General features: G+C 35.9%; 1 protein-coding gene and 1 pseudogene across 5 annotated transcripts in view; one reads left to right on the forward strand and one right to left on the reverse strand.

Moving 5' to 3' along the window:
- Positions 1–18,303, reverse strand: part of IMMP1L (inner mitochondrial membrane peptidase subunit 1) — a 55,860-nt gene that overhangs the window by 35,874 nt on the left and 1,683 nt on the right. For all 5 annotated transcript variants that reach the window (XM_036029188.1, XM_028516212.2, XM_036029189.1 and 2 more), the window contains exon 2: positions 8,845–8,957. The gene's annotated coding sequence lies outside the window, so the exon portion shown is untranslated. The remainder of the gene's footprint in view (positions 1–8,844; positions 8,958–18,303) is intronic.
- LOC114498987 lies at positions 34–7,243 on the forward strand (annotated as a pseudogene).

Genomic DNA, 18,303 nt, shown 5'->3' on the forward strand with positions numbered 1-18,303 from the left:
TTGATTAATCATCAACTAGAAAGTAAAACAATAATGGTATACTACTTATACACAGCAGAATCTAAAAAACAAAACAGGTGGGGAAAAGGATCTAGTGTTGACAAAGACGTGGAGCAACAAGAACTCTCACATGAAAGTAAACGAATACAACCACGTAAGAAAACTGGCACAGTTGACTAGAGTTGGACATATATACACCTATGATCCAGCAATTTTGTTCCTAGATATATCCACAAATGAAAAATAAATATATTAACCAAGATATGTATTAGAAAGCTTCTAGTAGCATTATATAGAAACCACCCAAATGTCAATTACCAGAACGGATTAAAAAATAGTTGTGAAATAGTCATATAATAAAATGCAGCAAAGAAAATGGACAAAGAACATCTACATGCAACAATGTACGCAAATCCCAAGAAATAAAGTTGAGCAAAGGAAACCAAAAATAGACAAACAAGACAATGCTACTCAAAGTTAAGGTAGTGGTTATTTTAGCACATGGGGGGGAACAGGAAGGTGTCTTCTGGGTGCTGATAATGTCTCTTATCTGGGTGCGGTTACCTGGGGTTATTCGGCTTCTAAAAAATTCATTGAGTGATCTGTGTGCATTTTTTGTAGATAGAGCTTTCATTAAAAAGACAGTTTTACACACAAATACAGAAATATACAGGGGTGGTCAAAATTCTTGTCATGAGAAATTTAGGAACAAAAAACTAAAGATTCTGATACTACTTATTTGAATAATCACATTTTCATCTCAATAGCTGTGAAAGTTCCTGAACTCTTATAAATGGAGGAGCAGCAGCCCTTTACCCTATCACCTTTCCCCATTCCTCAACCTATAATACCATATTTTCAGATATCTGGCTTTTGTGTCAGGAGTAGCTTCTGCTGCCGCTGTTGCTGCTGTTATAACAGCTCCTAAAATAGTCTCAGGATTGAAATTTTGCCCTTATGTGGGAAAAGTAGCACAGAAGAAAAGGCAATATAAAGAATATATGTTTGCCATTTCCCCCCTTGCCCCCAAATTTTGTAAGATTATTTATTAATTATGAAAGCTTATTACCTAATTTAATTGGAATCTCTTGAAAGCTTTTATTATCTTTCAATGCAGATAAAGAAAATATAATCATTCTTTAATATCAGTATCATACTAATAAAATGAAACTTCATGATAATATGATAAACTAATCTATGCTACTCATTGTATCCCACTTAAATATTTTCCCTATTTTTATACTGGAATCAACATATAATTTACAACACTGTTTTTCTCATATCAAAAAGATACTTTAAGAAATAAGATTTAAAAAATCATCAAAAGATTATAGAGCTCATTTCTACAACAAACATTTATTCAGTACTTACTATCTGCCAAAATCTGGGAGTAAAGCGGTAAAACTGTAACACATTCACACATTCAAAAACACTGCACAGCAGAAAGGAAGAACTCCTACACTTCGTGACATCATGGGTGGAGCTGGAAAGCATTATGCTAAGTGAAATAAGCCAGGCGGTAAAAGATAAATACCATATGATCTCACCTTTAACAGGAACCTAAACAACAAAACAAACAAGCGAAATATAGTCAAAGACACTGAAATAGAGAACAGATTGACAGTGACCAGAGGGGAGAGGGAGGGAATTTCAGGGGAATTTCAGGGGAGAATGGGAAGGGTTTACAGGAACAAATATACAGGACACATGGACAAAAACTAGGGGCTGGGATATGAGTAAAGGACAGAAAACTGTACTTGAACAATGATTAAGATAAAATTAAAATTAAAAAAAAAAGAAAGAAGGAAGCCAGGCAGTGGAAGACAAATACCATATAATCTCACCTATAAGTGGAACCTAATAAAAAAAACAAATGGCCAAAACAAACCAGAGATATGGAAATAAAGAACAAACTGACAGTGGCCAGAGTGAAGGGGGAGGGAGTAATGGAGGAAAGAAGAGGAAGGGGCAAGCAAAGGAACAGGAACAGAGGACTCATGGGCATGGACCAGGGCAGGAGGAGGGTTTTTGCAGGGAGGGGGACTGACTGTGGGAGTATCGGTGAACAGGGTAGGGGTGAGCAATGGGGAAAAAAGGCAGGGCAGCTGTAAATGAACAGCAATAAAAAATTTTAACTATCATTTTAAAAAAAGAATAACCACAGTTCTGATGTTATAAAAAGAAATGAGCACACCAAGTGTAATGCAGTAGTACATTTCAGCTGTCATCTAAAGCTTACACTGAAAACTAACACTGTCTCTACCTTCGTCTAATAACCTTCTCATGTGTAGAGTACCCAGGATTTTAACTTCCCCTCAGTTCTCAACCCTACACTCCATCATTAAACTAACCCTAAAGAAAAGTCTTTTCCCAAACCAAATAAATGAATAAATAAATAAAACAATCTAAAAGATATACAGTAAAAGTCCCATCTACTGTTTTTCCTCAATCATTCACACACAAGATTTAGATTTTGTATACTCTTCCAGGTTTTCTTCATGTAAATATGAGTATCTCTAAATATATATTTATATTCCCCTCCCTTTCAAACAAAAAGTAGTTTACAATATACTGTTTGAACTCTGCTCTTGTCGAATAACAATGTATGTTTGAAAACTTTCCAAATCTGCATATAGAGAACATTCTATCTTTTTTGTTACAGCTGTAGAGTATAGATATGCCACAGATCATTTAACAAGTACCCTATCAGTAGACATTAGGGGTGTTCCCAACAGTTTGCTACTATAAAACAAAAGCTACAATTAAAACTCCTATATATGTTATATTTTAAGTACACAAGTATATCTGTAAAACATTCCCATAATTGGTACTGAGACAAATGTGTGAATGCATTGTCCTTTTTCTAAAAGTTGCCAATTTATGCGGGTTGTGTCATTTTGCACTTCCACCACATATGGTTCTTATATGTATCCTAGAGAAAGCTATGCCTCTCTTTGGGCCTCTAAGATATTTTGTTTTCTGAAAAATATTCTCATTGCAAAAATCTACATGAAATCCTTTTTCCCTAAATGCGCACGCAAAATTTGTTGATTTATTAAGTTTACGAGCAAATGAATTTTCAAATATAAAAACACCTCTATGATGCCGCAAATCACCATAGTGATGCCTACTGTCCTGGAATAGCAAGGTGTGTATCTCCTAAAAACCTCCTGCTATCCGACTACTAATACATTCCCACTCCAGTTTCTTCTTTAAACACTTCCAATAGTGTATGGGTGAGCATTCAAATGCATTTCACTTTCCAATGAACATTTTCCTAAAGCACTTAAACGTTATCATGAAACCAAATCTGTTATTTCTATATTTTCCTTTAAGAAGCTATCATTTCAAAGGTGGTTTAATCTTTATGACTGCCATTTTCAATAGGTAGTCTCACCTAATACTGTTTTCATTTAACTGCTCATCCTATCAAATATTTTCTAATTAGAAAACAACCAGAGGGGAGGTGGGAGGAGATAATGGGGGGAAGGGTTTTCAGGAACAACTATAAAAAATACATGGACAAAACCGAGGGGCAGGGGCGTGGAAACAAGGGAGGGCGTAGGCTTGGTTGGGGTTGGGAGGGAGTTGGGGTAAATGCATACAACTATAAATGAACAGTAATAAAATAATTTTTTAAAAAAAGAAAACAACCACTCAAGTCCACTGGACTTTCTACATGAAGGAATCCTTAAGTAAATCCAGTTTCAATATCACTGTTTCGTAAGAAAATAGGTGCATGATAATTTTTATTCCCTGAATGAGAATGCATCTGTATATGCAGTGTAATCCATATTTCATTTCAATCATTCAGAAATCCATATTTCATTTCAATCACTCAGAAATCATATCAGTCCTCTCAGACAAACTAGCTACCCTGGAGACAGACCCCAAAATAAATTTTAAAAACCTGCCACCCATTCTAGGCTTTTAGCCAGTCAGTTGGAAAGAACCATACTTTAGCTCCAACCTAAGCAATGTATAATGTTAGGCAAATGCTGCTTTTAATATTAGAGTCAATATAATGTATGGACAACAAAAAGAAAAAAATAAGAATTACCTAACAAAGTTTACACAAAACAAAACATATCACAAGTACCCCCAGAACACAAAAGTTTATCAGTCCAGTACAACTTAGGAGAACTACACAGCATAATGGTCTCTGAGGAAATCAAATAAATTCTGTGAAATGACTGATGTTTACAAGGTCAACTTTAAGCCACCAAAACAGAATTTAAATTATACTCAGTATGTCTTGTTTGGAAAAACAAAAGGGTAAATTTTAGATTTTAGAAGCCTTTTAAAAATATATTCCCACCAAACAAATTTTGGCACATAAAAGGATAAGGTTCACTCACCTATGAAATTAACAGATGAGAAATACTCCATTCATTAACAATAGCCAATGAGTGAGGCTACTCAAAGTGAAATTCTCACTCAGAGTTAGAATATACTACGGCTGCCTTTTGAAAGAGGAACTGTAATAAAGGACAATAACACTTAGGGGGCTTTAAATATAACATTCCCTATGCTAAGCCAGTTCTTGGTTAATAGTCAAGAGAATATCTGATAATATCTGAAAACTAGTCAGGCAAACTTTCCACTTGAATGGCTGGGCACACTCAAGAAAATATCCTGATTTCACTTTTCACTTTGTTTTCTTTAAGTTGCAACTGCCAAGTGGACAGGTTGGTCTGGTTTCTAGCTCCAACTTGCTAAATGACCTTGTTCAAGTGACTCGATCTCTCTAGCCCTCCTGAGTTTCTTTGTCAGTAAAGTTGTTATAGAAAATGACATGACAGTAAACAATCTACTAATAAAGTAAAACAAAGAATTACTACATTAGATTCTATGTCTATATAATATATCTATATATTTATTTGTCCATCCATCCTCACCCAAGCACATGCTTCTTGATTTTAGAGGAAAGGGAAGGGAGGAAGAGAGAAGAAGAGAAGCATCGATGTGAGAAACATTGATCGATTGCCCCTTGTATACTCCCTGACTGGGAATCAAACCGGCAACCTATAGGTATGTACCCTGACCAGGGATCTAACAGACAACCTTTTGGTGTATAGGATGACGGTCAACCAATGGTGCCACCCAGCCAGGGCTATATCTGTACTATCTATTTGTATACTATTTGTTTAAACTATCACATATTATAGGCCACTTTACCATCTATTTAAGGCCTACAGTAAAAGAAACTATAATCCCTTCAGAATCTTTTCCAATATTTAATGTTACTCTCATGATACAATAAATTTTTCATGCATTCACTTAAATTAATTTAAAGCACCACTATAATAAATTCTCTTTAACCTGAAAATATGACTTTTTCTACATGACACATATAAAAAACACATGAAATGTAAAAAAACATTCATGGCAATGTTATTTATAACAGACAAACTGTAGAAACAACTCAAACATCTACCACCATTAGAATAAATGAACTGTCATATTCATTCCAAAGGAATAATATATGGGGTTGGCCAAAAAAACTCATTTGTTTTTTCCATAAGATGGCTCTAGAAGCACTTAGTTGTCTTTAACTTCATTCAAAACAATTTTGTTAGATTGTATTGTAACAGCTGTCATATCGGTGTGTATTTAAAAATACTTACTGAAATTGGTGAATTTTTGTGTAGCAATTTCAATAGTGAAGATGGAAGAAAATATGCAACATTTTCAGCATATTATGCTTTATTATTTAAAGAAAGGTAAAAATGCAACTAAAATGCAAAAAAAAAAAAGAGAGAGATTTGTGCAGTATATGGAGAAGGTGCCATGACTGATCAAACATGTCAGAAAGTGGTTTTCAAAGTATCATGCTGGAGATTTCTCAGTGGACAATGCTCCATATTTGGGTAGACCAGTTGAAGTTGATAGTGATCAAATCGAGACATTAATTGAGAACAATCAATGTTATATCATGTGGGAGATAGCCAACATACTTAAAATATTCAAATCAATAAAGTTATTAGTGAAAATGAAAATGTGTATTTTGTGGAAAAAAAAACAAAAACATTCAGACTTTTTAGCCAACCCAATACTAATAATGAAAATGAATGAAATAAAACTACATTCAACTATCTCTGAAACATAATGCTGAGTAAGGGAAGAAAGAATACATACAATTGCACACAGTGGCTCTCATCAGCTGGCCCACCCCTGTCCCATGCCACCTGGTACTCCAGCCAGCACCCAAGAGCTGCAGTAGCATCCTGGGTAGCACCAGCCCGAAGGTTAGCATAGTCCGTCTGTCTCCAAGCTCAGATCAGCACACAACAGGTACTACAAGTTTAGTGTTAAGATCTAGATTTTAGCTCCACCACCTCAGCCACCTTTCTGTGTCTGAGAGCAGCTGCCACCTGCCAGGAACTCTTTGATAAAGCTTGGAGACCCTGCTGCTAAGTGGACCTCTAAGCATTGGTGCTAAGGCACCTCCATGGAGAGTAAGGACTTCTTCCAGCTGCTGGAAGGTGAATCATGCCTGATGGTGCTGCAGTTGGCACACAGTGGGAGCCCCAGCAAGAGTGGGTGCTGTCATATGGCCTGGCCTGAGAGAAGGCCAAGCACAGCAAGGGCATCACCCTCATTATGTTCAGCACATACAAGCAAACCCTCAAGACCTCTTTGGCAGCCTGAACATAAAAGCCACATTCTATGGCTCTACTCATGAGTTTTGACTTTCTAGGACATGGCCCCAAAAGAGTACTCAAGAAGCTCCTTCAGTTGGACCTTCAGGCTGCTGCGAGGCCTGGGCCACATATCGCCAGAAATTTCCTTCACCCTTCATCATGCAATGGAGTAAGCTAAGCAGCGGCGGCAGCAGCAGCTCAGTTGCCACCATCCCTCCTCAGAAGGGGCTCTGAGCTTCTGCTCCTAGATGTGTTCCCGGAGACGCACTGTAAGGACTTGGACAGAATCAGGTTTGAGGACATGCAGGCAGTGCAAACTAGATAATTTGCCTGATTTCTCTACTGTTCTCTGGCTGCACTGTGATAGGCCCCATCAACATAATGCCTTCCATTCCTAGCCTACACCCTTCTCTGAAGAACGCTGTCCCTTTCCAGCCATTTTTCCAGCCTCTCACTTACCCTGAAAGACCACGAACCTGTCCCCATGCATCTCGATCCCACCATGATTGCTGGTCCATCTAAATTCCTTACAACTCCTCCCATCCCTGGGCTTCCCAGAACACTGAAGACTGCCCTCTCTTACTTTACCTTTTCCAAAAGAAAAATGAAAATGTTCACACAAAAAGAATACATATGATTCCATCAACATTAGAGACAGAAAGTGCACACTGCTGAGCAATACATAGTATAAAAGTAATAAAATTATATAAATAATTACCATAAATATCAAGACATTGGTTACTTCTAAAGAAAAGGAGGATTATATGAACAGCATCTGAGATACCAGTAATGACCTGGGGAAACATGATGTCTCCTTTATACTTACTCATTTTACTATGCATTTATGTTTTTATATGATGTTTCTTTTACAATAAAAATTCAAAATGACATATTTTCTGCAATAATATATTTTTACAGAGAAGGAAGAAATGGCTTTTCTTTTTTGCTGACATTTTTATTTTCTTGGTCTACATTTCAAATTTTTATTGCAATATTTTCATAATAAACAAACAAACCAGTATGTCTGACTCTCCATAATCCTAATTAAAAGTAGATACCCCAGGCTTTCCAAATGGCTATCAAATAAGTACCAGGCTATTAAAGAGTGTGAGGTCAGTTACCGTGTTAAGCCTTGCTTAGCTCATGTTGTTTCTGTCACTTTTCCTTCTTTCTAAGGAAATGTATGATTACTGTTGAAAGAAAATCTACCTTACATCCAGGCATTAATTTTATTGAGGTTGCACTCCAAAAAATATAACAATATTTTAGATCAAAAGTAGGAAAAGAAACACTTTTAATTTGCACACATTTTAGAATAACTTTGGGAGCACCTGTGCATGCATCCAATGTGAGGGCTCGTGACAGGATGGATGATCACAACAGGTGAGTCCAAACCAGTGTCATTCAGTGAAAGTATCCACTGTATACAATGTAATGTCGGGTGACTCATTCAAAATAGATCCAACAATGCCCAATTTAAATTATACTGGAGCTGTTTCAATACTTCCTTTACAAAAACAATAATAATAAAGGGAATTTATTACAAAAAAAGATAACAACAAGCCCCGGCTGGCATAGTTCAGTGGATGGAGCGCGGGCTGCAAACCAAAGTGTCGCAGGTTCGATTCCCAGTCAGGGTACATGCCTGGGTTGCAGGCCATGACCCCCAGCAACCGCACACTGATGTTTCTCTCTCTCTCTCTCTCCCTCTCTCTCTCCCTCCCTCCCCCCTTCCCTCTCTAAAAATAAATAAATAAAATCTTATTAAAAAAAGATAACAACAATTTAAAAACTGACTTAGATTACTAACACATATATCCTCACATACACAATTTGGGAAATGCTAAAAGACCCATCACCTAGAAGCACCCTTCAGTGTATGTTTGTTATAACTTTTAGATGCCACTAAGCAGGAAGCTGACAATGAAATTTAGAAGCAAGACTATCAGCACTTTCAATGGTATCACTCACCATAACTAAGTTGTTTTTGTTGGATACTGTGTGTGTTTCTGTGTGTGTGAATGCAGCCAAGGATTCCCCTCTTTAGTGGGTCCAGCTAACCAGTTATTTGCCCATCTATTAAGTACCAACTTTCAAAAATGACAGTGTCCAGCAGGGAGCAGCATTAGGGCATTCATAAGACTTAACCTGAACATGAACCAGACAGAAAAAAAAGGAGGGGAAAAAAAAGCCCACTTACCATAGGTCTGTTCGACAATACATTCAATTTTTAGGGTAGTTTCAGGGCTTCCTGAAAAAAGCATCTAAAGCATGTCTCAAAGCATATATCAGTGATCCATGGTTTCAGCATTCCTAAAACAGAAAATCAAAATTACATTAGGTGAAGGCTTCTCTCAGCCACATTGAGTTAATTATATAATATGACTAAATGTTTCTCAGTTGTTAAGATACATCTCCCTCTTTGGCAGGTCAATAGGATTTTGAATTTAGATATTCAATGACACTTTAGATAATGATTTTAAAAAACAGAATATTAAAGTCCTTTATCTATCAGGGAATTTCAAGTGGAAGAAGAAAGTAACTGGGTGACAATGTATCAATCAACCTAGAGAAAACGGTGTTCAAGCACCTAAAGAAGTTGATACCCAACCACACATAGTTCTGCTGTATCAAATTCCTCTACAAGAATTTACAGGTGATATAGAGGACCTAACATTCATTTCTACATGTCAGCATGAATATCTGAAGTTAATTTTAAGCCTGAAAGGGCAGCAGAGCAGTTTGTAATGCTGATGTGTTAAGACATTATTCAGTCAGATATTCACTGAATATGAAGAATGCTTATGATATTGTTGAAAACCCCTAAGACCACCTACAATAAGACAAAGACAAAACATATTATGCTTGATACTATTTTAGATATCAAAACCTGCTGCTTATGCCACTATAATAACTCCATGTCAGTTCTTACGACTCAGAAAAAGTTTCATCACCATTTTTATTTTAAATGTTAAAAGTTTGCTCTGTTTCCCTGTGACATTTGAGAGTCAACACCAAAAACTAATTTTTTGCCACTAAACAAAGGTAACAGCATATGAATATTCACCTTAAAATATACAATTATGTATAACATAATATACAATATCACATATCGATATAAGTATTTAAATATTAATATTTACTTGAAATTTAATGAATAGTATAGGTTTCTACTATTTTCTTCTGACAAAATGGCAAGAGAATCTTGAGTGTATGACTTCAAGACTAATAAGTATCATTAATTTGACTGAAGGTGAAAGAAACACTCATATATTAATCTTCTGCCCTTTATCATTAAGCTCTTTACAGTATTATTCTTATCATTTGCTCTCCTTAGAGTCTTCTTCTTATCCTGTTTCATGTCTTTGCTATTCTACATTGCACGTTTCTGATACTCACATCAGCCAGTCTAACCTCCCTCTCTTTACTGTTTCAACCCCGATTGTTGTTTTATTCAATCTCCTCCGTTTATGACCTTACCATCTTTTTCCTTTTTATTTTAGCACCCTTAAAAGTGAGACTTTTTTTTTTCTGTAATACATCTGCTTAAACATATTCTTTCACCCATGTATAGGCACCATGCTTGACCTTAACAATCTCATGTGATTGAGACTCAGCTATAGGTACTTAAATTATATTCTTGCTACTTGCAAAAATATTTTTCTTCTGAGGTATTTACCTACTTGAAACTCATTAAATATTTTGGAGTTAATCTTGAAACACCCAAAATTCCCAAGGAAATCTAACCTCACAAATTCATTCCAGTCAATTTGAGATGAACACTGTTCTAATAAAGAGGTAATTTAGGAACTTACTACATTGGTATGAAAACTGAGTAATTAATATTTTAAAGTCAATGAAATTTTAGTGCTATTTTTTCATTTGCCCATGCACTTGTGTATAACATCCTTGGTAAAAAAGCAAAGACACATTAAATAACCCTCCACTGCTAACACATTATAAAGTCTGACAAAACAAGCGGTTTCCCTGTTTGGTGCTCTTCAATATGAATATTAACTTGAACAGTATATTGTGAAGCAATCTCATAACAAAACATACACAGACTTAGAGATTTTTAAATATTATAAACAGATTATATCACACATTTATAATATACTTACCTAAAAAGAGATTGAATGGTGTCCCACATCCCCCCAAATTATGTCCACTTAGAACCTAAGAACGTGACCTTATTAGGATGTAGGGTCTTTGCAGATATAATTAAGATAAGGACTGAGAATGAATAAGAAAGCCCATTATAGAAAACAGAACAAGTAACTGTGGAGAAATCAGAGGTAAGAAGGGAGAGAATAAAAAGAAAAAAATTCTATGTAACATCCAAGACATTAAATAAGATATTGCACCTATAAAACTAGGGGTATGAAAGAACAGAATTAAAGAACAAAGAGTAGAGTTTAAAGAAATTTTAAAATAGAACACCTGTCTTACCACCATGTACCTTCATATGTAAAAAATATAAACGTTGGAACAAAAATTGAACAAATACAGAGTAACAACCCAAGGAGAGTAATAATCTCTCTAAAAAAGTTGCAGAAAAAGAGACTCCTCTCTCCCCTCCAAAAAATACACACACACACACACACACATACACACGGGAGAAAAAATAATAGAAAAAACCCAGGGAATACAGAAAAGAAGAAGAAAAATATATATATCCCCACCACATCTTATCATAGGTTGTCAAACTAGGGCCCATAAGCCAAATCCAGCCAACTCCACTCTAGCAAACCAGGTTTTCCTGGAACCCAGCTGCACTCATTGGTTCACGGGTTGTTGACGGCTGTGTTTGTGCTACAACAGCAGAGTGAAGTAGTTGCAACGGGACAGTATGATCTGCAAAGCCTTAAATATCTACTGTGTACAGTCTTCCATAGAAAAAGTTTGCCAAATCTTGACATAGAACTATCTTGTCCAATACAGTAGCAACTAGCCCAATGTAGTGTTGAAATTTAAATAATTAAAATAAAATTTAAACTTCAGTTCCTCAATTATGTCAACCCCATTGCAAGCCTCCAATAGCCATGTGTACTTAATGGCTCTTGTACTAGATGTACTGGATGGTGTAGACACAGAATATTTCCATCAACACAGAAAGTTCTACTGGACAGGACTTATCTGGAACTGTATTTTAATTATTGCTTTTTAAAAAGTGCTATAGTGAAAAACAAACAAAAAATACCTAAGAGAAGCAGGAAGAAAGATTAAATTCAGAAAAACAGAAATTATTAACATTAGAAAAGGAAATAATTTATAAAATCTAAGATGCCATTCTATGAAATTACCACTAAAATATTTTTTTAAATATTTCAAAGTTATTCAAAGAAAAAAGACATGAAATTGAAAGAAAATTAAAAATGAGAACCTAAGTATCATCATAGATATGGAAAATAATCTAAAAGAATTCAATGTACAGAATACAATTAATGCTGTCAAATTTGAAAATTTAAAAAATTGCTTATCAAGAAATTATAATTCAAAGTAAGGTAGAATTAGTAGATAGAGAAAGAGCCATGAACAAAAAGTTTTATGAAAGTTGGGTAATACATGGTTCCAATTTAGTTCTGAGCTCCCAGAATACCATGACACCCTGTAGTAATCCTCCGAAATATGTTACACACTTTACCTGCACTGACACAATAGGAATATGAACCCCAGGTCTTAGAAGAGCCAGTGAAAGACCAGACATAGAGGTACTCATTTCTGCCATGGAATACGCTGCCTACCATGACCAGGGTTTCCTGGTGTGCCTTAAATAGGTCATTATACCTGAAGACTTCTCAGAATATCAGACTGTTGGAATCCTTGAAGAAAGATGGCCCCACTATGTGGTTACTTGGGTGATATACATGTTGCCAATGGAACTCTCAGACTGTGATTTTATATAGCTGATTTCATCTTTTTTTTTGGGGGGGGGGATATCTTTTTTTTTAGATCCTTTATAATTATAGAAAAATTTGAGGGTTACAGAAAAATTGAGAGTAAGATACATAAGTTTTCCATATACTCCTGACCCTACACATATATAGCTTCCCCCATTATCATTCACCAGAATGGTACTGGGTTGGCCCAAAAGTCTATAAAGTTTTTTCCGCAAAATAAAAACTTCTCATTTTCACCAATAACTTCATTGATTTGGATATTTTAAGTATGTTGGCTATCTCCCACATGATGTAACATTGATTGTTCTCAATTAATGTCTCAATTTGATCACTATCAGCTTCAACTGGTCTACCCAACCATGGAGCATCGTCCAGGGAGAAATCTCCAGCACAAAACTTTGCAAACCAGTTTTGACATGTTTGATCAGTCATGGCACCTTCTCCATGCACTGTACAAATCTTTTTTCTTTTGTTTTGGTGTTTCAGTTACATTTTTACCTTTCTTTTTTCCTCCTTATTTAATTAATTCATTTTTTATTACTTTATTGTTGTTTAATTACAGTTATCTGCATTTTCTCCCCACCGCTGCCCCCCCAGCCCCAGCCAAACCCACCTCCCTCCCTTGCTTCCACCCTCCCCCTTGGTTTTGTCCATGTGTACTGTAACATTTTTACCTTTCTTGAAATAATAAAGCATAAAGCATAATATGCTTAAAATATTGCATATTTTCTTCCATCTTCAATATTGAAATGGCTACACAAAAATTCACCAATTTTAGTAGGTTACTTTTTAAATGCACACTGATATGACAGCGGTCACAATACAACCTGACAAAATTGTTTCCAATGATGTTAAAGACAACTAAGTGCCACTAGAACAATTTTATGGAAAAATCAAACAAACTTTTTGGCCAACCTAATACATTTTTTTTTCCCAATACCAAGAATGAACCTAACCTGAAACATCATAATCACCTAAAATCCACAGTTTACTATAGGGTTCCCTTTTGGTGCTCTACATTCTATAGATTTGGACCAAAGTATAATTACATATATCCATCATTATATTATACAGAATATTTTCACTGCCCTAAAAAATCTGTGCTTTGCCTATTCATCTATCCCCCCAACCACCGCTGATAACCAGTGATTTTTATTGTCTCTATAGTTTTGCCTTTTCCAGAATATCATATAGTTGGAATCAGTATGTAAATTTTACAGACTGGCTTTTTATACTTAGTAATTTGCATTTAAGTCTCCTCCATGCCTTTTGATGGTTTGATAGCTCATTTGTTTTTAGCACTGAAAAAAGTCCACTGTCTGGATGTACCACACTTCATTTCTCCATTCACCTACTGAAGGATATCTTGGCTACTTTCAAGTTTGGGCAATTATGAATAAAGTTGCTATAACCATCCATGGGCAGGTTTTTATGTGGATATGTTTTCAGCTCCTTTGGGTAAATATCAAGGAGCACAACTGCTGGATCATATAGAAGGAGTATACTTAGTTCTCCAAACTGTCTTCCAAAATGCCTGTACCATTTTGCATTCCTGTCAACAATGCATGTGAGTTACTGTGACTCCACATCCTAGCCAGCATTTGGTATTGCCAGTGTTCTGGATTTTGGCCATTACAATAGGTGTGCACTTGTATCTTAATGTTGTTTTAATTTTAATTTCCCTGATGGCATATGATGTGGAGTACCTTTTCATATGCTTACTTGCCATCTGTATCTTCTTTGGTCAGGTGTCTGTTTAGGTTTCTGGCCTATTTTCAAATCAGGTTGTTTTTTTGCTATTAAGAGTTCTTTGTATATTTTGGGTAACAGTACTTTATTAAATGTATCTTTTGCAAATATTTTCTCCCAGTCTGTAGCATTTCTTTTCATTCTCTTGACACTGTCTTTCATTGTTTTTCATTTTTATGAAGTCCAGTTTATTAATTATTTCTTCTGTGGATCATGTCTTTGGTGTTGTATCTAAGAAAAGCATCACACAAAGCACACAAAGCATCACCATACCAAAGGTTCTCTAGGTTTCCTCTTATCTTCCAGGTCTTTTATAGTTTTGCATTTTACATTTAGGTATGTGTTCCACTTTGAGTTAATGTTTGTGAAAGGTGTAGTAAGATCTGTGTCTAGATTCTTTTTTTTATTTTTTTGCATGTGTTATAATGTCTAGGTATTCCAGCACAAATTGTTAAAAAGGCTATCTAGACCATTGTGCTGCCTTTGCATAATAGTTGACTACAGTACACTGTTTTGATTACAATAGCTTTGTAGTAAGTTGTAGTTTGGTAGCATTAGTCTTTCAACTTTGTTCTTTTCTTTCAATATTGTGTTAGCTAGTCTGGGTCTTTTGCCTCTCTGTATAAACCTGAGGATCAGCTTATAAATATCTACAAAGTAACTTGCTGGGATTATTATTGGAATTGCATTGAATCTATAGATCATGTTGGGAGGAATTGCCATCGTGACAACACTGAGTCTCCTATCCATGAAAATGGAATGTCTCCATTTATTTAATTCTTCTTTGATTTTGTTCATCAGAGTTTTATAGTTTGCCTCATATATATCTTGTATTTTCTTTTAGATTTATGCCTAAGTATTTCATTTTGGGGGATACTAATATAAATTGTATTTTTTAAATTTCCAATTCCTCTTGTTCATTGTTGGTATATTGGAGCTAATTTCATTTTGACAGGACCGTGAGATGGCTTTATTGAAATGCACAGGCTGAAATGAGATTTGAATAGTATATAGAAGTTAACTAGTGGCCTTTTGGAAGAATGGAACATGGTGAGTACAGTACAATAAATGAATGCCAGAGTGCAGAGTAAGGGAATTTATACAGGGCTTACAGAAGCAGGTACAGGGAACTATATGCAGGTCCTTAAGAAATTGTGTTTCTGGCCCTAGCTGGTGTGGCTCAGTAGATTGAGCACCGGACCACAAAGCAAAGGGTCACCTGTTCTAGTCCCAGTCAGGACACATGCCTCAGTTGTGGGCCGGGTCCCCAGTGGGAGGCATGTGTGGGGCAACCACACATTGATGTTTCTCTCCCTCTTCCTCACTCTCCTTTTCCCTCTCTTTAAAAAATAAATAAAATATTTTTAAAAAAAGAAGTTGTGTTTCTGTATTATATAATCATACTTCTTTTTGGAAAAGATCAGGATGGCTCCTGAATGGATAATGTACTGCAAGACAACCAAAGACGAGGGCTAAATGCCCTGGAATGGATTAGAGAACTATTAAGAGGTAAACTCCACAGGTCCTGGTAATGGACAGGATAAGGTAAAATGCAGCTTGAGAGAGGAATTGAGTGTAGTGAATGAAGTTCCACAGCTTAGGAAACAAAGTTCTACAAATTCTCCTATCATTTAATGAGATACAAAACACTAGAGAAAGTTCAGTCTGGGGTATTGTGAGTTTGAGGTTCCACTAAGACTTTTAAGTGACAGGTAAAGTATCTGAATTTCTGATTCTGGAGGTCAGAGAAGCAATCTGAAGTATAAATGTTAGACATTGACATATAAATTGTAACTGAGGTCCTGGGAATAGATGAAGACAGAAATATGGAAAGAAGAGAAAATGGTCTTAAGGACTCCAAGATTTAATGGCAGAAAGCAAGAGCCTTACGTTCTTATATACCCTCTAGCCACTGAATTATCCCTCCTTTCAAATATTAATCCCTCTCCTGTTCTCCAGGTTCGATTCCTTCTACTTCATTCAGGTCCTTTTACCAATTGTCTAGAGTTGGTTTCCAGTACTTTTATTTTCAGTCTCTCTCAAACAACAAAACTCTACCCCTGAATTTTTGTCATCCCCCTCTACCCACCCCCACCCCACTTCACAGTAAAGATTTCTAAAATGTAAAATGGTCTACTTTTATGAAATATTCAACTGTACTGGCCATTCAATTCTAAATACAATTATATGACTTTTCAGTTTACTACTCTATCAAATCTGCCCTTAACAAAGCAAAAATAAACCCATTATTACTAAATCAAATAACTACTTTCCAATTCTTATTTTATTTTCTGTTCCTCTGTCCAGCTTTTAAATGTTTATGTTCCCCAAAACTTACTCCTAGTTCTTTTTTTCTTCTCATTCTAAAGTATACATACATTTCCTTAGTGAGTTTACCCATTCCCTGGGGTAGACTTCCACCATGTGCTAATTAATTTCAAATCTATTTCATCTAGAGACCCCACTTCTCACATAACCCACTGTGTGCTGAGTAGTCCCCCTGATACTCCACGGGTTCTTCCGATTAAACACATTTAAAAAAAATCATTTTATGATCTCCCATTCCCTAAAATAACGAACATAACTACAAAATTCTGCTTTTCTCCTTAATTCTGTATCCTCTGGCACTGACAAAGCTGTTCAAGGCAGAAGCCTGTTAATCATCTTTGATTCCTCCTGTCAACCTTCCTTGATCATATCAATTCTAGACCTTATAGTAATCTTTTTTTCCCATTGCTTTTAGAGAGAGAAACATTGATGTGAGAGAAACATCCACTGTTTGCATCTCATGTGCACCCAGAACAGGAACTGCACACATCCAGACCAGGAACGAATGAAACAAGATGCAGGGTCAGATTCGGCCCTTGGGCCTGTGTTTGCCACCTGTGTACCAGACAATGTTCCAACCAACTGAGCTGCACCAGCCACAGCAACCCCTTATAGTAGTCTCTTAATTCATTCCATTCTCTTTATCCCATTTACACTTTCAGTGATCTATTTCCTTCCAGCATATGTTTAGTCAAAACATACGGATCAAATATAATTCTGTCATTACTTAAAACTTTTCATTGATTTCCCATTTGCCATTGTCCCTAAGGAGAAAAAAATCCACCGCCTTAAGAAAAATCAATTAAACCTTCTTCAGTCTCCTCTTCTCTTAGCACTGTGTATAACTCATGAGAACTACTTGCACAGAAGCAACGAGAGCTGATTTACTAGGAGCAGTCTTTCCATTCTCTGTAATGGCTTCCATATGGCTTCCATTCTCTATAATGCTTGTATCACCTAAACATCCTTTGACACTCAGGTTAAGCTTCCTCCTCAGGGAAAACTTTCCAAGGCTCCTCTTACTCCAGATTAGGTATCTACATCTGTCCTCCAGAGTACGTACAGCATGCTTTATTATTCTATTTACTCATGTACCTCCCTCAACTGTGCACTCAAGGAGGATGTAGACTGAGTATTCTTTCTCCTCTAACCTGAGTGCTTAGCACATCCCCTGGGGTTTAATTAATTAATTGCTATTAATCATTAACACCACACCTAAGCATATAACTTTTTAACTCTTCACTTCTACAAATACTTTTATCCTAATGTTTTACGTTCAACTCTACATACTGACAAATTCAAATACTTGGGATTATTTGCTTTGAGAGCAAAGATTTTATCTTTTGTAAAAAAATAAGACAGATTAATTTATAATACACCAAAGAATAGTCTAATTTCAGGAATTCCTTGGTGTGCATACAAGTCATAGTTCCCAAATTTTATTTAAAATTGAAAAGCAATTCTTCAGTTCTAGTAGTAAAGCAAACAAAGCATCATACTATCACCTTTAGAAAACTAAAGGGTAAACAGAGAAGAGACAAGGTAATACGAAGCAAAAACAACCTATTGAAGAAATCAATATTTGCCTTCACTAGTGTAGCTCACTTGGTTGGGTGTCATCTCACAAAGCTAAAAGTCGCCAGTTCCCTGGTCAGGGCACATGCCCAGGATGCAGGTTCTGT

Source organism: Phyllostomus discolor, chromosome 6 (assembly GCF_004126475.2).
Source record: "Phyllostomus discolor isolate MPI-MPIP mPhyDis1 chromosome 6, mPhyDis1.pri.v3, whole genome shotgun sequence".
Taxonomy (NCBI): Eukaryota; Metazoa; Chordata; class Mammalia; order Chiroptera; family Phyllostomidae; genus Phyllostomus; species Phyllostomus discolor.